We start from the raw sequence: 26,712 nt of genomic DNA on the forward strand, positions 1-26,712 counted from the left end.
CATATTATCTCCCCTCTGGAAATTATGAACTATTTCACAGATGGGTGTACACCCGTCTTTATTGGGAGGAATATCATCCTCTTGCTCTCTGAATATTAGGAACGGTATCATAGGGGTGTTTCTACTCCCTGCGGTATTGGGTGTCATATCCTCCTCTCCCGCGTTGCAGTTAGAAACAATATTAGTGGGGCGTGTCCACCTTCTGTGATATTTAAAGTAATATCATCCTCTTCCCTCCAGTATCATGGGTACAATATCCCTGGGGGGTGTACACTTTCTGTGATATATGTAGTCATATCACCCCCTCCGCCCTGGATTATCATGAAGGACCATCTCGCACGGGGGTGTACACTTCCTGTGATATTGGGAATAATATCCACTTCCCTGTCTCTGAATATTAGGAAAAATATCACAGGGTGGGTGTCCACCTCCTGCTCTATTATGGGGAGTAATATCTGTCTATTATCGGGAGAAATATCATCCCCTCCCTTTCAGGATATTAATAACCATATCACAGGGTGGGTGAACACAGCCTGCGGTGCTGGAATTATTATCATCCTCTGCCCCTCGGGTTACTAGGAACAATATCACAGAAGAGGTGTACAGTCCCTGCGATATTGGGAGTAATATCATACGCTTCTCCCGTGAATATTAGGAGCAATATCACCGGGTGGCTGTACATTCATTGCTATGTTGGCAGTCACGTCATACTCCACCCGCTGGATATTAGGATCAGTGTCCCAGGGTGATTGTACACCTACTGTGATATTAAAACTAATGTCATGCTCTCCATGCCTGGATATTAGGAACAATATCACAGGTAGGTGTCCACCCCCTGCGGTTTAGGAGTCATCATATTATGAATTATTAAACATCAGCCCCATTAATAATTATCAATGGTAATATTAATTAATAGTAGAACTTTATTAATCATTAATGATTATTTTAAAGATAGGATTCTGCATGATTAAAATTAATTCTTACTATTAATGTCATTTTTAATAATCTTAGTTATTAATGTTATTAATCATTGTCTTATTACCAACATCACTTACGATGGATTTAAGTAACATTAATGACGGATATCATTATTTTATTATTAATATTGATATTGCTATTAATTATTAATAGTAATCATTAAAATTTTTAATCCGCATGAAGTTTTACTGTCTCCACTGTAGTTATTAATATCGATGATTACTATTAATTGCTATTATATTTATTATTTATTAATATTAATAATTAATAAAACTGTTCCCGATATCCGTGGGGGAGAGGATATGACTCCCATTATCGCAGAAAGTGTACACCCCTCTAGGATGTGACTCCTAATAGTCAGGGGGTAGAGGATGACATGATGGAAAATATCGCACTGGGTGGACATCCCTCCTGTGATCCTGTTGCTGATCTCCAGGCGGGGAGTGGACGGTATGAATCCCACGAATCCAGAAGGTGTAGACCTCCCCGGTGATATTGTCCCTAATATCCAAAGGGAGGAAAATTATCGTCTCTTCCCCTGGATATTAGGGAGGGTATGAGAGGGGGAGGGTGTACATTCCCTGCGATATTCAATGTAATCTTATCCTCTCCCTCCCAGGGTATTAAGAACAATATGACAGGAGGGGTGTACACCCCCTGCGATATTGGGAGTCATATCATCCTGTCGCCCTGAGGAGAGAAGGCATTTCTCTTTCTGTCTCCTGTCTCTGAAGAGGAGGACGAAGTAAAAGTTGAAAAACAAGAGGAATGAAGCCAGTGGCAAGACCAGCCGGTGCCACTGATGAGCCGGCCTGAGGTGAAAAGATGAACCTCCCCCACCCCCACTCGAAGCACATGTGCTCTGAATCCACCACGAAAGACCCTTTCAGGTGGAACCTCTTAGAGTTGTAAGCCCTGAGAAAAGGGCCAGGAACTCTGTCTTCCTTCGGGGGGAGCTCCGCTCTTAAGACGCGTCTCCTGTCTCCTGGAGAGGATTAAAAGGAACATGGTCCTCCTGGAATCCGGTGTCTGAGGGGTTTGTCCGCGGCTCGTCCTGCTCCGCTTCTTGGTTCAACATGACCGGGAATTGAACCTGAGCCGTGGCAGTGAGCGTACCGATTCCTAACCACCAGACCACCGGGGAACTTAGAACTTTGTGGGAAATAGATTGCCTGACATTAGAAGTGGCTCGGCCGTCAGAAGGAAGCCTGGACAGGTCCCTTGTTTCTCAGGTGTGGCACAAGGGAACTGGGAAAGGATACCTAGACCAGTTCCCATACATAGACACCTGGTGACGGCTGGTGCTAGAACCCCCACAGTGGCTTAAGAGGGCAGGCAGCAGCAACACTAGTAGCAAAGGGACAGATAGCTAAGGAAGGATCCTGCTCCACCCGCCCACGGAAATCAACTCCTCAAGTTCTGTTCGACCCAACATCAGAAGGTCCACTGCAGGAGATAGCACCAGTGATCCCAGTGGTGCCCTCCCCTTCCCAGGGAAAGAGGCTCCCCACTCTTGAGCCCACAGTGCTTGCGCCTCCGCAAGACAAGCCTATCCCTAGGCCATCCAGAGTAGACAAGAGAGGAAGTGAAGACTCGGGAGAAACCCCTCCCTTGGCAGCTGGTTGATGACCCAAAACGGGGATCCAAATGCCCCTGAGAGAGCAGCGGTATGCTGGGAGAGATGAGGATGGTCACGTGGTGGACAGGCGTGTTTTTCTCTACCAGCCCTTCACCTCTGCCGACCTTCTCCACTGGAAAAACAATAACCCGTCCTATCCCGAAAAGCCACAGGCTGGAATTGATTTGCTCCAAACTATTCTCCAGACCCACAACCCCACCTGGGCTGATCGCCACCAGTGGCTCATGTTCCTCTTTCACAGAGATGAAAGGCGGAGGGTGCTCCAAGCAGCAACTGAGTGGCTAGAGGAACAGGCACCAGCTGATTCTCAAAACCCCCAAGAGTACGGAAGGACCCAGTTACCAGGAACCGACCCCCAGTGGGACCCAAATGAAAGAGAGGATATGCAAAGGCTAAACCGAGACAGGGAAGCTCTCTTGGAAGCATTCAAGAGGGGAGCTCAGAAGGCCACAAACGTTATCAAGGTCTCTGAGGTTATTCAGGGAAAAGAAGAAAGTCCAGCACAATTCTACCAGAGACTGTGTGAGGCCTACCGTATGTGTACTGGCTTTCATCCCCATAGCCCTGAAAATCAGCGCACGATTCACGTAGTTTGAGCCAGTCAGAGCGCAGAAGACATGTGAAGAAAACTGCAGAAACAGGCTGGCTTTGCAGGGATGAATACATCACAATTCTTAGAAATAGCTAAACAGTTGTTTGTAAACAGGGATGCAGTAAGCTGTAAGGAAAACCACAAAGAGAGTGAACGTCAGGCCCGGTGAAACACCGACCTGTTAGCTGCAGCAATCAGAGGGGTCCCCCCAGAGAGGCAAGGGAAGGGGGGCCCTGGGAAAGAAACTCAGCTTGGCTGTCAGAGTTGGCAGCGTGAGCAGTGTGCTTATTGAACAGAAATCGGACATTGGAAGAACAGATGCCTTCAGCTCAAAAGAAAACAAGGTGACTCAGAGCAAGAGGCCCCGGACAAGGAGGAAGGGGCCCAGCTCGACCTGGCAGAAGTAAGTGTTCTTGGACTGAGGGAGACCGGGCTCAAGGGTCCCCAAAGAGCCTGTGGACAGAATGACAGTCGGGGGTAGAGACGTTGATTTTCTTGTAGATACCGGTGCTGAACATTCGGTAGTAACCGCCCCGGTCGCCCCCTTCTCCAAAGAGACTATTGACATCATCGGAGCCACGGGGGTTTCAGCAAAGCAAGCTGTCTGCTTGCCTCGGACTTGCACTGTAGGAGGACATAGAGTGATTCATCAGTTTTTGTCCGCGCCTGACTGTCCCTTGCCCTTGTTGGGAAGGGACTTGCTTAGCCAGCTGAGAGCCACTGTCTCTTTGACAGAGCACGGCTCTTTGCTGCTAAAGTGACCCGGAACGGGAAGCATTATGACCCTTACGGTCCCCCGAGAGGAGGAATAGAGACTTTTCTTAACTGAGCTGGGCCAAGAGAGAAGACCAGCTCTGGCTAAGCGGTGGCCAAGAGTAGGGGCGGAAGACAACCCTCCAGGGTTGGCAATCAACCAAGCCCCCAGACTCATAGAAGTGAAGCCTGGGGCCCAGCCGGTTAGGCAAAAACAGGACCCGGTCCCCGGAGAAGCTCTTCAAGGTATCCAGGTCCATCTCAAGCACCTAAGAACTTCTGGAATTCGAGTTCCTTCTCAGTCCCATGGAACACTCCCCTCCTGCCTGTTCCCAAGCCAGGGACCAAGGACTACAGGCCGGTACAGGATTTGCGCTTGCTTCATCAAGCTACAATGACTTTCCATCCAACACTACCTAACCCGTACACATTGTTGGGGTTGCTGCCAGCTGAGGACAGCTGGTTCACCTGCTTGGACCTGAAAGAAGCTTTCTTTCATATCAGATTAGCCCCAGAGAGCCAGAAGCTGTTTGCCTTTCAGTGGGAAGATCCGGAGTCAGGTGTCACTACTCAGTACACTTGGACCCGGCTTCCCCAAGGGTTCAAGAACTTCCCCACCATCTTCGGGGAGGCGTTGGCCCCAGACCTCCAGAAGTTTCCCACCAGAAACATAGGCTGCCTGTTGCTCCAGTAGGTTGATGACCTTTTGCTGGGACACCCTATGGCAGTCGGGTGTGCCAAGGGAATAGATGCCCTGCTCCGGCACCTGGAGGACTGTGGGTATAAGGTGTCCAAGAAAAAGGCTCAGATCGGCCGACAGCGGGTACGTTCCTTGGGATTTACTATCTGACATGGGGAACGCAGCCTGGGAGCAGAAAGAAAGCAGGTGATTTGCAATCGACCGGAGCCTAAGAGCGGAAGGCATGTGAGAGAATTCTTAGGAGCTGTGGGGTTTTGTAGACTGTGGATCCCAAGCTTTGCAGTATGAGCCAAGCATTTGTATGAGGTCACAAAGGGGGGGACCAGGAACCTCTCGTATGGGGATCCCAACAGCAGCAAGCCTTTCATGAGTTAAAGGAAAAAACTGACGGCAGCCCCAGCCCTGGGGCTACCTGATCTGACAAAGCCTTTTCCATTGTATGCGTCAGAGAGAGAAAAGATGGCAGTTGGAGTTTTCACCCAAAGTGTGGGGCCCTGGCCGAGGCTGGTGGCCTACCTCTCTCAACAACTAGACGGGGTTCCTAAAGGATGGCCCCCGTGTTTGAGGGCCTTGGCAGCAACTGCCCTGCTAGTACAAGAAGCAAATAAGCTGACTCCTGGGCAAAACCTGCACATAAAAGCCCCCCATGCTGTGCTGACTCTAATGAATACTAAAGGACACTGTTGGCTAATGAATGCTAGACTCACCAAGTACCAAAGTTTGCTCTGTGAAAATCCCCATATAACCACTGAAGTTCGGAACACCCTAAACCCTGCCACCTTGCTCCCGGTATCAGAGAGAGCCCTGTCGAGCATGATCGTGTACAAGTGTTGGACGCAGTTGACTCTAGCAGACCTGACCTCCAGGACCAGCCTTGGGCATCAGTAGACCGGGAACTGTAAGTGGACGGGAGCAGCTTCATCAAGCCACAAGGAGAGAGATGTGCAGGGTATGCAGTGGTAACCCTGGACACTGTGGTTGAAGCCAGATCGTTGCCCCAGGGCACTTCAGCCCAGAAAGCTGAACTCATTGCTTTAATTCGGGCCTCAGAACTCCCTGAAGGTAAGACTGTCAACATTTACACTGATTCTCGGTATGCCTTTTGAACGCTTCAAGCGCATGGAGCATTCTAGAAAGAAAAGAGCCTATTGAACTCTGGGGGAAAAGACAGAAAATATCAACAAGGAATCTTGCAATGATTAGAAGCAGTATGGAAACCCCACAAGGTGGCAGTTACGCATCGCAGAGGACACCTGCGAGCTTCCACCTTGGTGGGTTTGGGGAATTCCCGCGCTGACTCAGAGGCTGGAAAAGCAGCATCTGCCCCCTTCCGGGCACCAGTCACAGCCCCTCTGCTCCCTCAGGCACCTGATCTTCTACCTACTTCTTCTAAAGAAGAAAGAGACTTTCTCCAGGTAGAGGGAAGGACAAGTGATGGAGAAAGGATCGACTGGGTTACCAGATGGGAGAGCAGCTGTGCCACAGCTGCTAGGAGCCACAGTTGTACTGGCTTTCCATGAAACCACCCATCTAGGTCAGGAATCACCGCAAAAGTTGTTAGGCCAGTATTTCGACATCGCGCATTTGTCAGCCCTTGCCAACACGGTGACGCAGCCGTGTGGTGTGTAACCTGCCGACAGCATAAGGCGAGGCAAGGTCCAGCCATTGAGTCCGGCATACAAGCTGATGGAGCAGCCCCCTTTCAAGATCTCCAGGTAGACTTCACAGAGATGCCAAAGTGTGGAGGTAACAAGTATTTACTTGTTCTTGGGTGTACCTACTCTGGGTGGGTGGAGGCTTCTCCAACACGAACTGAGAAAGCTCGTGAACTAGCCCGTGTGCTTCTTTGAGATCTCATTCCTAGATTTGGACTGCCCTTACGGATCGGCTCAGATAACGGGCCTGCGTTTGTGGCTGACTTGGGGAACAGAAGACGGCACAGGTATCGGGGATCACATGGAAACTACATGCCGCCTACCGGCCTCAGAGTTCCGGAAAGGTGGAGTGGATGAATCGGACTATCCAAAATAGTATTCTTGTCTTCCCCGCTGGATATTAAAAACAATACCACAAGGGGCGTCCAACCACCTGCCAAAGTTGAGGGGATGTTATCCTCTCCACCCCGCCCCCGGATATTAGAGACAACAACTCAGGGGTAATGTACACCCACTGCTTTCTTGGGAGTAATATCATCCTCTCCCTTCTTGGATATGAGGCAAAATATCACAGTGTGCGTGTACGCCTGTCGCGAAATTGGATGTAATGTCATCCTGTGCCTCCCTGGATATGACGAACAATATCACGGGGGTTGTACAACTTCTGAGATATGGGGAGTGATATCATCCTCTCCCCTCTGGAAGTCAGGGACTATATCACAGGGGTAGTGTACACCCTCTGTGATGTTGGGTCTAATATCGTCCTCCCGCCCCCTGGATATTACAAACCATATCACAAGGGGCGTGTACACACACTTTGATATTGGTATGAATACCATCCTCTCCCTCTTTGGATATTCGGCGCAATATTTCAGGTGGGGTGTACACCACCTGCGATATTAGAAGTAGTATTATTTTCTCCCCCCGTGGATATTAGCAACAATATCACAGGGGCTGTGAATATCCCCTGCAATATTTCGAGTAGTATCGTCATGTCCCCTCATGAATATTAAGAACAATATCGTGGGGGGACCTGTACACCCCCTTTGATATTTGATATCATCCTCTTCCCCCCGGATATTAGGAACAATATCAGGAAGGGATGGACACACCCTGCGATATTTGCTGTCATCTAATTGTCTCTCCCCTAGATATTAGGAAAAATGTAACTGGGGATGTGAACAGCCCTGCGATATTGGGAGAAGTATCATCCTCTCCCCCCTTGCATATTAGGAACAATAGCACGGGGTGGGGGGTGTACTGCCTCTGCGATATTGGGAGTAAAATTATCCTCTCTTCCCCTGGATATTAGGAAGGGTATCAGAGTGGAAGGGTGTACATTCCCTGCGATACTCAATGGAATCTTATCCTCTCCCTCCCAAGGTACTAAGAACAATATGACAGGAGGGTCATACACCCTCTGCGATATTGAGAGTCATATCATCCTCTTTCGCTCTGCATATGAGGAACAATATCACAGGGTTGTGTACACCCCCTGCGATATTGGGAGTAATATCATCCTCTCTCCCTCTGGATATGAGGAAGAGTATCACAGGGCCGTGTACGCCCCCTGCGGTAGTGGGAGTGATATCATCCTCTCTCCCTCTGGATATGAGGGAGAGTTTCCCAGGGATGTGTGCAACCCCTGCAATATTGGGAATAATATCCTGTCGCCCTCTGGATATCAGGAAGAGTATCACATGGGTGGGTACACTCCCTGCAACACGGGGAGTAATATCATCCTCTGCCCCCCGGATGTTCAAAACCAAATCATGCGGTTGGTACACCTGTTGCGATATTGGGAGTAATATCTTCCTCTCTCCGCCTGGATATTAGGAGTAATATCACAGGGGTGGTTTATATCCCCTGCGATATTGGGAGTAATATCACCCTCTCTCCCCCTGGATATTAGGAACAACATCACAGGGGGTGTCCACCCCCTGGGATATTGGTGTCAAACCCCCGTGATATTAGGAGTCATATCATGCTCTCGCTGAAGGGGTGGCCTGCCCCTCCACACCTGTGGGTATTTCTAGTCTCGTGGGATGAGAGACGGAGAAAAGAAATAAGGCACACAGACAAAGTAGAAAGAAACAACAGTGGGTCTAGGGGACTGGCACTCAGCACACCAAGGACCTGCACCGGCACCGGCCTCTGAGTTCCCTCAGTTTTCATTGATTATTATTCTGATTATTTCTGCAAAAAGGAATGTAGTAGGAGAGCAGGGTGATAATAAGGAGAAGGTCAACAAAAGACATGGGAGCAAAAGAATCTATATCATGATTAAGTTCAAGGGAAGGTACTACACCTGGACGTGCACGTTGGCCTGATTTATGTTTCTCTCCACCTGAACATCTCAGCGGAGTAAAGAATAACAAGGCAGCATTACTGCAAGCATGTCTCCCCTCCCGCCACAGGGCAGCTTTTCTCCTATGTCAGAGTTGAACAAGTGTACAGTCGGGTTTTACACCGAGACATTCAGTTCCCAGGGGCAAGCAGGAGACAGTGGCCTTCCTCCATCTCAGCTGCAAGAGACTTTCCTCTTTTACTAATCCACCTCAGTACAGACCCTTTACGGGTGTCAGGCTGGGGGACAGTCAGGCCTTTCTCATCCCACGAGGCCATATTTCAGACTATGACATGGGGAGAAACTTTGGACAACACACCGCTGTCAAGGGCAGAGGTCCCTGCGGCTTTCCACAGTGCATTGTGACCTTGGTTTATTGAGACTAGAGAATGGCAATGACTTTTTCCAAGTATACTCCCTATAAACATTTTGTTAACAAGGCACATCCTGCACAGCTCTAGATCCCGTAAACCTTGATTTTATACAACACATGTTTTTGTGAGCTCCAGGTTGGGTCCAAGTGGCTGGGTCAAAGTGGCTGGGGCAAAGCTACAAATTAACAACATCTCAGCAAAGCCATTGTTTAAAGTTCAGGTCTTTTTCAAAATGGAGTCTCTTATGTCCTCCGTTTCTACATAGACACAGTGACAGTCTGATCTCTCTTTCTTTTCCCTACATTTCCCCCTTTTCATTTTGACAAAACCGCCATCGTCATCATGGCCCATTCTCGCTGGTCACTGTTTCTCCAGAGCTGCCGGATACACCGGTAGAATAACAATAGAGAACACAGACATACAAGGATTAATACAAAATTTGCAATAGTGGAATTTCCAGTGGTTTTAACCCAAGTGACAGGGTTAAGATTTGTGAGGCTATTAACAGATTTTACCATTGCCTCCCATTCTGGCACCAGATTTCACTGGGCTTTTGATGTTTCAAAAATTTGTTCTTTCAATTTAGAAACATCTAAGGTTAGATTATCTTCTCTTCCTTGTAGATGGCATCTAACCATGTCCCAGTGATGTTCAGATTCGTTCTTGGCTCCAGGTGTAATACAAAAATCTAATGTATTCCAGTCACACTGTAACTGAGAAAGATATTCCAAGCTCATGAGCCTATCTCCCATCCAGATAACAGTTTGTCTAAGATCATTAATTGGATTTCCCAATTTTTGATCTATTTGAGTCTAAGAATTCCACAATTTTGAGGAATTCTTTTGCCAATTATTCACATATTCTGCAGTTTGAACAGAGGAGTGTAAAGCAATTCCAGCAGCTGCAGCAGTAGCTGTGACTGCAATAAGACCCATAATCACTGCAATTAAAGTAAAAATGAATTTTTTAGATCTGGTTAGGACTCCTTTTAATACTTCTGTGATGATATGTACGGATGGAGAAGCCTCCCACGGTTGGTCCGTGGACACGGGGATCCACACGCCTTCTCTTGCCATTACTAACAGAACACGATGCTGCCAATCCAAAGTTGAATCAATGCAAGTAAACAACCTGCAATTTTCACAGGTTATAGTTTGGGAATCTGGTTTAAGAACTATGTTTCCTACAACCAGCATAGAAGGGGGTTTTACACAACTTTGCAAAGGAATTGTCAGATTGGAACTTAGGTTAATAGTATAATATGGCTTATGATTTCTTCTTCCCATAAGTTGATTTCCAGACCAAATTCTAATGTGGTATGAGGCCACAGTGAGCTTCCATAATTCTGGGTGTTCAGGACCAACAACAGGACTAAGTAACTTTGGTCAGGGTGATGAAATCCCCTTTTCACCCCCTTTCCAATGATAGGGTGATTCTAGCCTTCTATAAACCTGGTCTAGCTTTTTAGTTAAATCACTATCATAGGCTGGATTAGTGGGCCAGACAGATGGAGCCTGTGAACATGAGTGAGTCTGGCCCATACAATCATAATATAATTGGCCTCGAGGGGCCCAGTCTATAATAATTCCAAATTTATGGTTTTGTAGTACCACTGCAGTATCAGCCACACATTCTTCCCAAACTAAGACTTCTGGGTCTTTTGATTCTTTTGGAATTTCCTTGGGACATGGTTTCCCTTTAGGCCTAAATTGTAAGGATCTTTGATAGGAAGAATTCTGTAAATTATTCACTTGTGACTCAAGTGACATTCCACTTATCCTATGATAAGTAAATTTACTGGTGGCACTGACAGTAGGTACTTCTACCAATCAATTTTGGATTGTAGGCATTAAGCATCCTGGTGCTTTTCCCAGGCAAATAGGAGGATAATGGTACCCAGTGGAAATGTTTATCATCATTCCTTCTTCTTCAGGTTGGGCAGGGCCACGGTCATCTGTGGGGCCTTGTACCCATGCACTGTTATTAACATCTACTTCAATAGGATTATCTATCCAAGTGACTGCCCGAATTCAGGCTGGGAAAGGCACATAGGCCCAATAAGTATAGTTAGCTGCAGCGGCTCCTGCAGACATAGGGAGACTTACCACCGTTGATACAATCACGAAAGCTGCAAGCAGCATATTCTCTGGAGTTTGTGTTACCCTGGTGTTTTCCAGGCTTTTTTCAGCTAACTGTGCCAGCTTCTTTAGCTGGGGCCAGGTCGGAGGCTCCGCCTTCTTGGTGGATGGCAGCTTCATCTGTTCTTCTGATATCACCATTTTGTTCACCCTGCGAGTTGATGATGTTCGATTGCGGGTTCTCTGTGTCTGGGGAGGGGCCTTCCTTTGCATCTCTGGTGGGTTCATTGTAGAACTTCACATGTCTAGCGGGTACCCAAACAGGAAGCTGATTTTCTCCTGCTGAAACACAAGCAAAACCTCTCCCCCATGTTATCACCTTACCTATTTCCCATGTTTTATGTTTGTTGTGTTTCCACCAAGTCAGTTTTCCCTCATGTGGGCTGTTCTTTTTACCAGTCAAATGTTGTTCTGCAGAAGTAGTGGTCTGATTTCTATATATATTTTAAAAATTTAAAGTATAGAGTGCTAGATTAAGTTGCATCTGGGTAGTGTTATACTCATTACTGTCTTTTTCCTTTTTTTATTTTGTTTAACCAATTGAGCTTTGAGTGTTCTATTAGTTCTTTCAATTATGGCCTGTTCTTGGGAATTAGAAAGGATTCCTGTGGTATGTGTAATATTCCACTGATTTAAGAATATTTGAAATCCTTTACTAGAGTATCCTGGCCCATTATCTGTTTTAATTTTTTCTGGAACTCCCATGACTGCAAAAGAAGCTAATAAATGTCTTTTAACATGGGAAGTACTTTCTCCTGTCTGGCAGGTTGCCCATATGAAATGTGAATAAGTATCAACTGTCACATGGACAAATGACAATTTTCAAAATGAAGGTGCATGTGTAACATCCATTTGTCATAATGCATCAGGACATAAGCTTCTGGCATTAACTCCTGCCTCTTGAGTGGGCAGGTGTAAGACTTGACACTGAGCACAATGTTGTACAATATTTTTTGCTTGTTTCCGTGTGATATCAAATTTGTTTTTAATCCTGTTGCATTTACATGAGTCAGCGCATGAAGTTCTTGTGCTTCCATGAAGGCAGATGATACTAGCAAATCAGCTTGTTCATTGGCCTTAGTTAAAGGCCCTGGGAAATTAGTATGTGCTCGAATATGAGTAATATAAAATGGGAAATTTCTCTTTTCTCACAGTTTGTTGTAACAATTTAAAGAGCTGATTTAACTGATCATCCATCCTATATTTGATTAGGGTTGTCTCAACATCCTTTGTAGCCTGTACTACATATGCAGAATCTGAAACAATGTTAATAGGCTGATTAAAATCTTGTAAAACTGAAATGACAGCAATCAATTCTGCTCTTTGAGATGAGTGATATTGAGTTTCAATGACTCATTCTTTTGGCCCAGTGTAAGCCACTTTTCCATTGCTGGAACCCTCAGTAAACACTGTGAGAGCATTTTCTAAAGGTTTATGTCTGGTAATTTTAGGTAAAATCCAAGTAGTCAATTTCAAAAACTGGAAGATTTTTGCTTGTGGGTAATGATTATCAATAATTCCCACAAAATCAGCAAGACCAATCTGCCATGCACCAGAATTGATAAAGCTTGTCCAACCTGTTCCTTGTTTAAAGGAACAGTGATTTTATCTGGGTCATTTCCACACAATTTTACTATTCGTAGTCTTGCCTGACCAATTAATGTAGCCATTTGATCTAAGTACAATGTAAAAGTCTGAAGTTTACTGTGGGGAAGGAATGACCACTCCACAAGATCTGTATTTTGAACAATAATGCCTGTTGGAGAATGTGCAGTAGCAAAAATTAAAAGTTGAACTGGGGCTAAGTGATGTATTCTATTTACTTGTGCTGACTGAAATTTTTCTTCAACTAATTCAATTTCTTTAGTTGCCTCTGGAGTTAATGTTCTTTTACTATTCAAGTCTGGATCCCCTCTGAAGATAGAGAACAAATTTGATCTGGCATAAGTAGGGATGCCTAGAGTTGGCCGAATCCAATTAATATCTCCTAGCAATTTTTGAAAGTCATTTAATGTTCTTAATGTGTCTTTTCTTATTTCTACTTTGTGTGGTTTAATTTTTCTCTCCTCTACCTGCATTCCCAAATAATGAAAAGGAGTGGAGGTCTGAATCTTATCAGATGCCATTGTCAGGCCTGCGTTTGCAACCTGTGTCTGCAGAAATGTGTAACAGTCAATTAATTTGTCTCTTGTTTCTGCAGCACACAAAATATCATCAAGATAATGAATGATATAAGAGTCTGAAAACTTGTCTCTAACTGGTTGAAGAACTTGAGCTACAAAAGTCTGACACATAGTTAGACTACTAAGCATTCCCTGAGGCAACACTTTCCACTGAAATCTGGTGGCTGGTTCTTCATTATTTATGGCTGGTATCATAAAAGCAAATTTTTCAAAATCCTGTTTTGCCAGAGGAATGGTAAAAAAGCAATCCTTCAGATCAATTATAATTAAAGGCCAATCTTTGGGGATCACGGCTGGAGAGGGCAGCCCAGGTTGGAGAGGCCCCATGGGTTGAATTCTTGCATTAACGGCTCTTAAATCGGTTAGCATGCGCCCTCTGCCTGATTTTTTCTGACTTGCAAACACAGGAGAATTCCAAGGTGGAAATAAAGGCTCAATATGTCCCTTTTCTAATTGTTCCTTTGCCAATAAGTGTAAGGCCTGCAGCTTTTGTTTTGGTAGTGGCCACTGATTTACATATACAGGCTTTTCCGTTTTCCAAGCTCATGGAATGAGTTTTGGAGGCTCTACAGTGGCCACCCCGAAAAAGGATACCCTAGTCCTTTTCTTTCTGGATTTCCCTTAGCCTCAACCGGAACTTTAATGTCTTCTCCATTTTTCCCTAGTCCTTTTCCAGGGAGATATCCCATTTGTGTCATGATTTTTTGACTCAGGGGGCTGTATACGGAGACTGGAATAGTAATCTCTGCATACCACTGTTCTAATAAGTCTCAGCCCCATAAATTAATTGGAATAGAAGTAATCATAGGCTGAACTGTACTTTCTTGATTATCAGGTCCTAGACAATGTAAAATTTTGGCACTTTGATACACTTCTGAGGCAGTGCCCACACCAACAAATCCTGCAACAGGCTTTTGTTTAGACCAATTTTTTTTGGCCATTGATTTAAGGCAATGATAGAAACATCAGCCCCAGTACCTACTAATCCTTCAAACTGCTTTCCCTGAATAGTAACTGCACACACAAGTCTATTCTCTGAGACCTGACTAGCCCAATAAACAGCTTTCGCAGCAGGGTTGGTACTTCCAAACCCTCCTGTTCTTTCTGTTTTGCTATCCCCAATTTTACTATAAGGCAAGAGCAGTAATTAAGCAATTCTATCACCTGGATTGGCACTCCAGGGAACAGTAGAGCTGATCACTAACTGAATTTCCCCTTTATAATCTGAATCAATTACCCCAGTATGAATTTGAACTCCCTTCAGATTTAGACTTGATCGTCCTCAAATAAGGCCTACCGTCCCTTCTGGCAGCGGGCCATATACCCCTGTAGGAATCTTTTGCGGGGGCTCTCCAAGGAGTAAAGAAATCATTTGTGTAGAACATAAATCTACTGCAGCGCTGCCTGCTGTGGCGGGGGAGAACTGTTGTATTGTTGTAGTTGGCCGATTTCCTGAAATGGTGGTATTTACTGTGGGGGTTGTTGTCCCTGAAAACCCTCAAGAAAAAATGGCTGAATCAGGAATGCCCCACTTTTTTGCAGGGCCTGGGACTGGCCCCTGTTCCTTTTTCCTGACAATGGTTGTCCATTTTATCAAATGTAGAACGACATTCCTTAGCCCAATGATTTCCTTTTCCACATCTTGGACACAGGCCAGGAGGCTCCTTTTTATTGCTCTGTTTATTTAAGCCTGGGCAATTCTTTTTTAGATGACCGATTTGACCACAATTATAACATTTTCCCCCAAATGTTTCAACTTGTCCTCCTAAAGCAGCCCCTGTAATTGCTTGAGCCAATAGCATTGCTTTATGCATAGCTCCTCCAATCCCATCACAGGCCTTCACCTATTCTGTAATTACATCAACTCCTGCTGAAACCTTTCCTCTTAATGGCTTTATGGCCGATTGACATTCTGGATTTGCATTTTGAGAAGCCATTATTTCTACAATAACTTTTCGGACGTTATTAACTGCAATGGATTTTGGAGCTGCATCTTGCAACCTTGCCACAAAGTCTGGATATGGCTCCTTAGAGCTTTGTCTGATTGAACTAAAAGAAGGGCAGGAGATTCCTGGGTCCTGAATCTTTTCCCAGGCCCTGAGGCAAATAGCCCTTAGTTGTTCAATAGCTTCATTTTCCATTACTGATTGTTGGTTAATAGTGCCCCAATTTGGACCTGTTCCTAGCAATTGGTCTGCATCTATATAAACAACAGGGTTAATAGCATGATTTTTATGTACCTGTTCTTGTACCCCATCAATCCACCAGGTTTTAAACTGTAGATACTGAGAGGGTGAAAGGGAAGATTTAGCCAAAATTTCCCAATCATAAGGACTAAGTCTATTTCCACGAGCAATGGAATCTAATAATGTTCTCATATAAGGAGACGTGGTTCTTTCGTAGCTTTTAACATTTTCTTTCTGCTTCTTTCATATCTTTTAACATTTTCATGGTGAAAGATTCATATCTAGCCTCAGTTCGGACAGACGCTCCTGCTTGACTCCCTTTCCCGACCGGCATCGGTTGTAACATTACCGGATACTGCCATGCCTCAAGATCTCCCCGTTTTCTGGCTGTAGCAACGGTCCCATGCAGTGCACTATCTTGTCCACTAGGTGGTAATGTAGGATCAAACGCCATCGCCCTGGGTTGTTGCTATAGTGCCTTGCTATTTGGCACAGGACGCACAGCCTGAGATCCATACGGAACCTCTGGAGATGGCGGATACTGACATTCGGCTGGCGGCTGGTGTTGACAAACTACCGATGGTTGGGTTTTATTTTCTACTGGCTGCTATTGCGGATACTGTGCCTGGATTGGCTTTTGAGATTGTGATGTCACAGGCATCTGAACCGCAGGAGAAGGAGTTGGTGGCCATCGTGGTTTAAACTCTGATGGCCCAAATAATTCTGGACCTCCTTCCCCCAGTTTTGATGATTCAGGATATATTACCTCCTGTAATTGATTATAGTCAACATTTTGGGTTGACCGAGCCATTCCAGGCTCTACTGCATTTTTACAACGTGAACTTTCCATTCCTTTTTTAACTCTGTTCCTGCCTCTTCTTCACAATCTATTACTCAGCTTTCAGGGGCATCAAAGACTGAAATGCTGTCTTCTTCTCTTTGAAATGGTTCTAAAGTTGCTTTAGTAATGGCCCAATCATTCCATACTGTAAGTGGGATGATTTGACCTTCCCTAGTTGCTTGTTTTAGTTCTTTGCCAATTTCTTCCCAATCTTTTAAATCTAAAGTTCCCTATTCTGGAAACCATGGGCAGACTTGTTCTATTGTTTGAGATAGCGTGACTAGATTTTCTGTAGAAGCTTTAACTCCCCGTCTTCTTAAGAGAATTTTAATGAAGCTGAGATAAGAGGCATATTTACTTTCAATTTGCCCCATTGTTACCCTGGATTCCTCCAAGGGCACAAGCTTACCGCAAGGCTGACTGGATGTACTCGGGAATCTCTCGTCGGCTGTCCTCAATGTTCACATTGTTAGCGTACCTTCACCCTAGAGAAAGGCACCTGCGTTGGGTGGCAGAAGAAGGGGTGGCCTGCCCCTCCACACCTGTGGGTATTTCTAGTCGGGTGGCATGAGAGACGGAGAAAAGAATTAAGACACAGAGACAAAGTAGAAAGAAACAACAGTGGGTCTAGGGGACTGGCACTCAGCACACCAAGGACCTGCACCGGCACCGGCCTCTGAGTTCCCTCAGTTTTTATTGATTATTATTTTCATTATTTCTGCAAAAAGGAATGTAGTAGGAGAGCAGGGTGATAATAAAGAGAAGATCAGCAAAAAACATGGGAGCAAAAGAATCTATATCATGATTAAGTTCAAGGGAAGGTACTATGCCTGGACGTGCACGTAGGCCAGATTTATGTTTCTCTCCACCTGAACATCTCAGCGGAGTAAAGAATAACAAGGCAGCATTACTGCCAACATGTCTCGCCTCCCGCCACAGGGCAGCTTTTCTCCTATGTCAGAGTTGAACAAATGTACAGTCGGGTTTTACACCGAGACATTCAGTTCCCAGGGGCAAGCAGGAGACAGTGGCCTTCCTCCATCTCAGCTGCAAGAGACTTTCCTCTTTCACTAATCCACCTCAGCACAGACCCTTTACGGGTGTCAGGCTGGGGGACAGTCAGGTCTTTCTCATCCCATGAGGAAATATTTCAGACTATCATATGGGGAGAAACCTTGGACAATACCCCGCTTTCAAGGGCAGAGGCCCCTGCAGCTTTCCACAGTTCATTGTTCCCCTGGTTTATTGAGACTAGAGAATGGCGATGACTTTTACCAAGTATACTGCCTGTAAACATTTTGTTAGCAAGGCACGTCCTGCACAGCCCTAGATCCCTTAAACCTTGATTTTATACAACACATGTTTTTGTGAGCTCCAACTTGGGTCGAAGTGGCTGGGTGAAAGTGGCTGGGGCAAAGCTACAAATTAACAACATCTCAGCAAAGCAATTGTTTAAAGTACAGGTCTTTTTCAAAATGGAGTCTCTTATGTCTTCCCTTTCTACATAGACACAGTGACAGTCTGATCTCTCTTTCTTTTCCCTATACTCGCCCTCTGGCTATTAGGAACAATATCACGGGGTGAAGTGTGTACACCTGTGCGATATTGAAAGTACTATCATCCTCTGTGCCACGGGTTTTAGAAAAGAAATCACAGTGGGTTGTACAGCTGGTGTGATATTGGTAGTAATATCGGTCCCTCCTTCCCTGGATATTGGGAACAACGTTACAAGGGGCCTGTACACCACCTGCGATATTCGCAGTCATATGATTCTTTGCCCACCTGCATATTAGGAACAACATCACGGCGCGGGCGTCGTGGAAAACCCCGGCTATTTGGAAAGTATCATCCTCTTTTTCCCTGGATACTATGAAAAATATCACAGCAGAGATGTACACCTTCTGCGATATTGGGAGTAATATTATCCTATCCCGCCCTGAGTATTTAGAAATCCATCACGGTGGGGTGTACACCCCTGCCATATTGGGAGTAGTATCATCCTCTCCACTCAGGAAATTACGAACAAGGTCATGGGGGGTGTACTCCCCCTGTGATATTGGGAGTAATGTCGTCCTCCCCAAACCTGGATGTTAGCAACAAGATCACAGAGGGGGTGTACGCACCCTGCGATATTGGAAGTAACATGATCCTCTGCCCCCCGGATATTGGCAAAATTATCACAGGGCGGGTGTACATTTCCTCCCGTGTTGGGAGTCATATCATACTTTTCCTTTCTGGATATCAGGAGTTAAATCCCAGGGTGGTGTGCATTTCCTCCGATATGGGGGGTAATATCATCCTCTCCCCGTTGGGATATTCAGAACTGTAACCGGGGGGGTGTCCACCATGTGCGATATTGAAACCAATGTCATCCTCTGTTTGCTTGGATATTAGACGCAATATCACAAAAATGTGTACAACCCCTGCGATATTGGGAGTAATATCATACCCTCCTTCCCTGGATATTAGAAAACAGTATCATCGGGGTGAACACCCCCTGCGATTATGGAAGTAAGATTTTCTTTTTTTTTCTTCTTTTCTTTTTCTTTCTTTCTTTTTTTTTTTTTTTTTTTGAGACAGAATTTCACTCTAGTTGCCCAGGCTGGAGTGCAATGGCACGATCTCGGCTCACTGCAACCTCTGCCTCCCGTATTCAAGCAATTCTTCTGTCTCAGCCTTCCGAGTAGCTGGGATTACCGGCATGTGCTACCATGCCCCGTTAATTTTTTTTTTTTTTTTGTATTTTTAGTAGAGACATTGTTTCTCCATATTGGTCACGCTGGTCTTCAACTCCCGACCTCAGGTGATCCGCCCGCTTCGGCCTCCCAAAGTGCCGGGATTACAGGCGTGAGCGACGGCACCCAGCCACCACTTAGCATTTTCATTGTACATTTCTTGAAGTTATAGATTTCTACACACATTGATTGTTGCTTTGTTGTACACTTATTTAGACATAAAATGAGAAATCGAAAAGAATAAAATGGGCACAGTATCCCTAAAGTTTCACATTCCGAGACATCTTAAAAATATTTGCTTTTTAGAAATTTGTTTCAATGAAGAAACTGTGGTATGCACACACAATGAAGTATTCTTCAGCCTCAAGAGGAATAAAATCCTCTCCACTGCAGAAAAAATGGATGAGACTGCAGGGTCTGTATGTTAAGTGAAATAAGGCAGGCACAGAATGACAAATATTACATGTCCTCACTTCTGTGTAGGAATAAAAAAGAAAATGTTGGCCAGATGTGGTGGCTCAGGCCTGTAATCCCAGCATCTTGGAAGACCGAGGTGGGCGGATCACCTGAGGTCAGGAGTTCAAGGCCAGCCTGGCCAACTTGGTGAAACCCTGTCTCTACTGAAAATGCAAAAAATTAGCCGAGGGTGGTGGCGTGCGCCTATAGTCCCAGCTACTCGGGAGGCTGAGGCACAAGAATCGCTTGAACCCGGGAGGTGGAGGCTGCAGTGAGCCCAGATTGTGCCACTGCACTCCAGTCTGTGCCACAGAGTGCGACTCCATGTAAACACAGCACAAAACAAAATGAAACAAAACCAAAAAACAAAAACAAAAACAAAACCAGACAGACACTTCTGACACAGGAGGCAACATGGATGAACCTTGAAGACATTATCGTCAGTGAAATAAATAAATCCCAAAAGGATAAACACGACCAGGCTCAGTGGCTCGCACCTGTAACCCCAGCACTTTGGGAGGCTGAGGCAGGCGGATCCCTTAAGGTCAGGAGTTCGAGAGCAGCCTGGCCAATATGGTGAAAGCTCCTCTCTATTAAAAATACAAAAATTAGCTGGGCGTGGTGGCGCACGCCTTTAATCCCAGGTACTCCGGAGACTGGGACACAAGAATCGCTCAGACCCATGATATGGAGGTTGCAGTGAGCCGAGATCACGCCGCTGCACTCCAGCCTGGGTGACAGAGAAGTACTCTGTCTCCAAAAGAAAAAAAAAACATTCACCACGGCATGATTCCACTTCTATCAAGTGTCTAGAGTAGTTAAACTCACAGAGTTGCAAATTAGAATGGTGGCCCCCGGGGTGAGTGAGAGAGAGGAGTGGAGAGTTTGGTGAATGGTGCAATTTCCATTTTGAAAGATAAAACTGTTCTGGAGATGATGGCGGTGATGGTTGCTAAACAATGTGAATGTACTTAATGTCATTCAACTGCCAACTGAAAAGTAGTGGAAATTGTCGTGTTTATAGTGGCCATTCTAGATGAAATCATATATATTTATAACTTTTAGTATTGATACGTGGTATATTTTCCCATAATAAAAGATGAAAATGAAAGCAGTTGGATCTTTAAAAAGAAAAGAAAGAGGCGAATAATGAAGGGGGTGGGTCGCCCCTTCACAGCTGTGGGTGTTTCTCGTTGGGTGGAACGAGAGACTTGGAAAAGGAAAAGACACAAAGTGAAGAGAAAGAAATAAGGGGACCCAGGGGACCAGCGTTCAGCAGATGGAGGATCCCACTGGCTTCTGAGTTCCCTTAGTATTTATTGATTACTTATCGGTGTTTTTTAGAGAGGGGGATGTGTCATGGTCACAAGACAATAGTGGGGAGAGGGTCAGCAGACAAACACGTGAACAAAGGCCTTTGCATCATAGACAAGGTAAAGAATCAAGTGCTGTGCTTTAGAAATGCATAGACATAAACATTTCAATGCTTTGTTAAGCAGTACTGCCGCCCACATGTCTCACCTCCAGCCCTAAGGCAGTTTTTCCCTATCTCAGTAGATGGAACGTACAATTGGGTTTCATACCGAGACCTTCCATTGCCCAGGGACAGGCAGGAGACAGATGCCTTTGTCTTGTCTCAACTGCAAGAGGTATGCCTTCCTCTTATACTAATCCTCCTGAGCACAGACCCTTTACGGGTGTCGGGCTGGGGGACGGTCAGGTCTTTCCCTTCCCACGAGGCCATATTTCAGACTATCACATGAGGAGAAACCTTGGACAATACCTGGCTTTCCTAGGCAGAGGTCCCTGCGGCCTTCCGCAGTTTTTGTGTCCCTGGGTACTTGAGATTAGGGAGTGGTGATGACTCTTAAGGAGCATGCTGCCTTCAAGCATTTGTTTAACAAAGCACACCTTGCACAACCCTTAATCCATTTAACCTTGAGTTTGACACAGCACATGTTTTAGAGAGCACGGGGTTGGGGGTAAGGTCACAGATTAACAGCATCTCAAGGCGGAAGAATTTTTCTTAATACAGAACAAAATGGAGTCTCTTATGTCTACTTCTTTCTATACAGACATATTAACAATCTGATCTCTCTTGCTTTTCCCCACAAATAATACACACAAGCTCCCTCCTGATGACAGGAAGAGCCCCAAAGCTTCTGTGGACACTCACTTTTCTCTTCTTCCTGCATTCTTATGAGGAAATCTGTAGAGATTGGGGAACTTGGGCGACTGTGGCTAATGAGGAGCTCTGTGCCTTGAGCCCCCCAGGCCATAGAATAGTCAATACTCAGTCTGTGCCTCCAGCCCTGCAGTGTGAGGTTCCAGTCCTGTGGGCTCCACACCCGTCACCTGTATCAGGAGGCTCGTGTCTCACCCTGTCTTCTTGCCAGCCTTGAGGACGGAGTCTGAGCCTCCATCGTGCACCACGCAGGGAGGACAGTGGACCTGTTCTCTGTGGTCATGGCCCAGCAGAGGGGAAGGGCAGTTCAGTGAGTGCTCAGGGACGGACGGTCGGGAGCCTTGCTTTGTTTCCTCATCCTCAGGACAAACAGGACAGTGCGGTGGGCAGGTGGGAGGAGACCAAGGTGCAAACTCTCCGCTCAGCAGACTGTGGAGTTTCTGTTCTTGCTTGTGGTGGGGGGTCTCAGAAATCTTCTTCAAAATTTTGCCTTCCTCCCCCACTGCTTGTCCTTTTCATAGACGCCTCACCCATGATAGCAGGGAATGACTCCCTCTTAACTAATCCATAAGAACAACAAAAAGATGATGAAGGTGATGATGAGGATAAAGAGGCTGAAGACAGACACCGGGGCATCAGGAACCCTTACTGAGGCCTTCGTAAAGGCCAGGCTCTGAGCTCTGTGGTCTATGCAGCTTGTTTCATTTCAGCTGCGTAGTCTCCCAGTTATTAGTGCACACTTCATGCTGATTTTACGGACTAGAAAAGGAGCAACGCATTTTCATAGAACTTGTACCAGATCATGAAGTCAAAAAGGGTGAAGTCCAATTTGAACCAGGCAGTCAAAGTCCAGACACATGGCATTTGGCCAGTCCTCTCCCTGCATCCAACCTGCCCTCCCAAATCCTTGTCCCTCAGGCCGATGCCCCTGCTCACTGTGCCCGTCCCTTTGGGGGTTCCTCGTAGACCACACCTAGACCAGTGGGTGCCACAATCACTGTGTCAAGTAGAGAAAGGGCAGCTGAGATGACATCAGAGGTTCCAGAAAACATGGGCACAGGATCATTCGGGACACATCTCTCTCTTGCCCCTGTTCCTGGCTTTCCTTACCGCTCTCGACTTCCTCAAAGGAGTCATCAATTCGGAGTTTGGCTTCCATTCCTATTGAGGAAGCTGGAAACCATTTCAAAAAATGCTCCTCAGGTGTGCCTGTGGTTAAGAACTCTGAGCTCTGCTTACAACTTTTGGAAACTGGGCGCGGTGGCTCACGCCTGTAATCCCAGCCCTTTGGGAGGCTGAGGCAGGCGAATCACAAGGTCAGGTGTTGGAGACCAGCCTGGACAACATGGTGAGACCCCGTCTCTACTAAAAATAGAAAAAAATGAGCCGGGCATAGTGGCGGGCGCCTGTCATCTCGGCTACTCGGCAGGTTGAGGCAGGAGAATAGCTTGAACCTGGGATGCGGAGGTTGCAGTGAGCCGATATCACTCCACTGCACTCCAGTCTGGGCAATGGAAAGACTCCGTCTCAAAAAAGCAAAACCAAAACCAAAACCAAAACCACAACTTTTGGAGAGTTGGAAGACCATGAAGTCTAGTACCCGGGACTCAGAGTCTGGCCATGAATTTGGAATACCATCCTTTCTACTTCTCTGTATGGCAAGGGGTGAGAGGTCCATCCTCTGAGACTCAGCACTCTCATCTGAGCTGATTTCGAGTTGATCCAATGGAAGCGAGCGATGATGAAACCGATCGTGGGTGCCCGCTGCGTGATCTCTCTGTGATGGATGCATAAAGTCAAGGCAAATTGAATTTTAGGTACATTCGTGACTATTTTCAGCTTCAACTCCATGCAATTCAACGGAAATATCCCCTGACCTGCAGTTCTGCTTTCCCTGCATTCCAGACGGGACATTTTCTTTTGCCCTTATCTCAGAAATTACTGAGTATTGTGAGAGGAACAAGTGAGTCTCTTTTCTTTCTGATGCCCCAGAGCCTATATCTTGCTTGGCACAGAAGAGATGTCAAAAGTAACAATCTATGTTAACTCTTGAATTGACACTTCCTTGGTTCGCAAATATTGGCTGTCATCGGTGTGACTTCGACTTACTTGATTCTTTTTGTTTTTTGTTTTTTGAGACGGAGTTTTTCTCCTGTTGCCCAGGCTGGAGTGCAGTGGTGTGATCTCGGCTCACCGTAGCCTCTGTCTCCCAGGTTCAAGCCATTCTCCCGCCTCAGCCTCCCGAGGAGCTGGGACTACAGGCACGCGCCGCCATACCGGGCGAAGTTTTTGTATTTTTAGTAGAGGCGGGGTTTCACCATGTTGGCCAGGCTGGTCTTGATCTCCTGACCCCGTGATCCGCCCTCCTCGGCCTCCCAAAGTGCTGGGATTACAGGAGTGAGCCACCGCGTCCGGCCGAACTTTCTGATGAAAACTCTAAGTCCACCTAAGCTAAGGACAGGAGTTATAGCTTACGTGAATTTTCAAAGAAGACTCACCGATTTGAGGAAGCAATTACTCTCTTGAAGGAGAAAAGTCAGAAAACGTAATGATGAAATCACTAGGACCTAACCGGCATGTGGAAATATTTTCTGCTTATGAACTATCAACTTTCATTTCATTTCCAGATGACATGGTCTCAGCTGTTATACAGTGTTTATAAATGTTCTAAATCAAGGGAATTTGTATCAATCTAGTAGCACAAAATAAAATATTTTATTTTATTAGTAATAACATCCTTCTAGGGTATTACAGATAACGTCACAAGGTTAACACCTTCTGTGACATTTTGTATACTCTTTGTGACATTGAGAGAAACATTCCCCTAGGATTTTATGAATAATGAGACACGCGGTGTACACACATGCTGTACACCACCTGTGCCATCAGGAGTAACATTCCCCTAGGATATTACGAATAATATCACAGCAGGTGTACACACGTGGTGTATACCCCATGTGACATTAGGAGGAACATGTCCCTAGGATATTAGGAATAGTATCACTGGCGTTGAATCCACATGATACACACCCCCAGTGACATGAAAAGTAACATCCTCCTAGGATATGACAAATAATATCACAGGGAGTACACCTCATGTGACATTAGGAGTGACATCCCCCGAGGATATATTGAATACTATCAGAGGGTGTAGATGCATTGTGACCTTAGTAGCAACACTCTTTAGGATATTACAAATCATCACACGGTGTACACGCATTGTGACATTGGTAGTAACGTCCCGCTACGATGTGACGAGTAATATCACAGGCTGTACACCCCATGTGACAATAGTAGTAACATTCCCCTAGAATATGATGAATAATATCACAGGAGGTACAGCCCCTGTGATTTCTGAGTAACATTTCTATAGAATATTACAGGTTGTATCACTGTGTGAGTCTGTGTACACCCCGTGTGACATTAAGAGTAACGTCCCACAACACTATTACGAGTAATATCACAGGGTGAACACCCCCTGTGACATGAGGAGTAACATACTTTTAGGATATTATGAATGATATGACAAGGTGTACACGCCCTGTGACATTAGGAGCAATATCCATCTAGGATATTAGGAACAATATCACAGGGAACACACCCCCTGTGACATTAGGATATTACGAGTAATATCCCAAGGTGTACATGCATTGTGACATTAGTACTAATATCCCTCTGGTATACTGTGAATAATATCACAGGGTGTACATCCCTGTGACATTAGGAGTAACGTCCCCCTAGAATAGGACGAATAATATCACAGGGGGTAGACACCCTGTGACTTTAGGCGTATCACCGCCCTGGAATATGAGGAATACTGTCCCAGGGTATTAACCCCCTGTGACCTGAGGAGTAACATCCCACTGGAATATTAGGAATCATATCACAGTGTGTACACCAACTGTGATCAATACAATAAAATGCAGCATGGTAACTAGAGAAAATGAAGGAAGAAAATTAAAATTAAAATGTTAAAAAGACCAGTCTGGACAGCATAGGGAGACCGTGTCTCTACAAAAAAAAACTTAAAAATTAGCTGGGTGTGGTAGGATGCACCTGTGGTCCCAGCTACTCGGGAGGCTGAGGTGGGAGGATCCCTTGATCCTGGAAGTTGAGGCCACAGTGAGCCATGATCATGCCACTACACTCCAGTCTGAAAATACTTTTTTGTAAATACTACTAATTAGTAAATACTTTAGTATTTTTTAAATAGTAAGTCTTTTAATATTTACCGCTACTACATAATTGCACAAAATCTGTCATTAATTAGTATTTTGTAATAGTTGTTTGCTAAGTACTGCTACTCAGGAAATATGTTAGCATTTTGTACGCAGTCTTTTGCTAAGTACTGCTACACAGTAAATACTTTCATGTTATCAAAGTAGTCATTTGCTAAGTATGGCTATTAAGTAAATATTTTAGTATTCTGTATGTGGTCATTTGCTAAGTACTGATACTCAGTAAATGCTTTAGTATTTTGTGAGTAGATAATTACTAAGTAGTAGTACTTAGTAAAGACTTAGCAGCAGTATTTACAAACTAGTTGTTTCTAGCTCATAAGCAAAGGATAGCAAAACAGTGAAGATAGGAAATACTTGTCCATTTGTACAGGTTTACAAGGTACATAGTTAATTCTCTGTCACGACTACAGTTTAAGTTTATGTAATGGGCACTCAGGAATCCTACTGCAAGCAAAAACCTATCTTCTGTCTCTTCTGCTCATGTGAAGGTATGCGGTTCCTTTGCAAACACTTAAGAAGACAGATGAAATTGGAATCACCAGGATGGTTTCCACCTGGCCTGTTAATTTACTCACTGGAAAGACATTTGTGTACATTTTCACGGGTTTCAAAAAGTCAAGTTTTTTTTGGTGGGGGGTATACATTTTGACATTGTTTTCCTAGGGGCTCTACAATGAATGTAAATCTATTCACCTTAAATTATTTTGTT

The 26,712-nt window shown here is 45.2% G+C and overlaps 1 long non-coding RNA gene across 1 annotated transcript in view; it reads left to right on the forward strand.

Annotated features, from left to right (window-relative positions):
* The first annotated feature begins 1,257 nt into the window (after positions 1-1,257).
* The window catches only part of LOC134761667 (uncharacterized), a 113,630-nt gene continuing 88,175 nt past the window's right edge, over positions 1,258-26,712 (forward strand). The window contains exon 1 of the long non-coding RNA XR_010140638.1: positions 1,258-6,408. This is a non-coding gene — a long non-coding RNA (uncharacterized LOC134761667). The remainder of the gene's footprint in view (positions 6,409-26,712) is intronic.

This window comes from Pongo abelii, chromosome 6, assembly GCF_028885655.2.
Source record: "Pongo abelii isolate AG06213 chromosome 6, NHGRI_mPonAbe1-v2.0_pri, whole genome shotgun sequence".
Lineage (NCBI taxonomy): Eukaryota > Metazoa > Chordata > Mammalia > Primates > Hominidae > Pongo > Pongo abelii.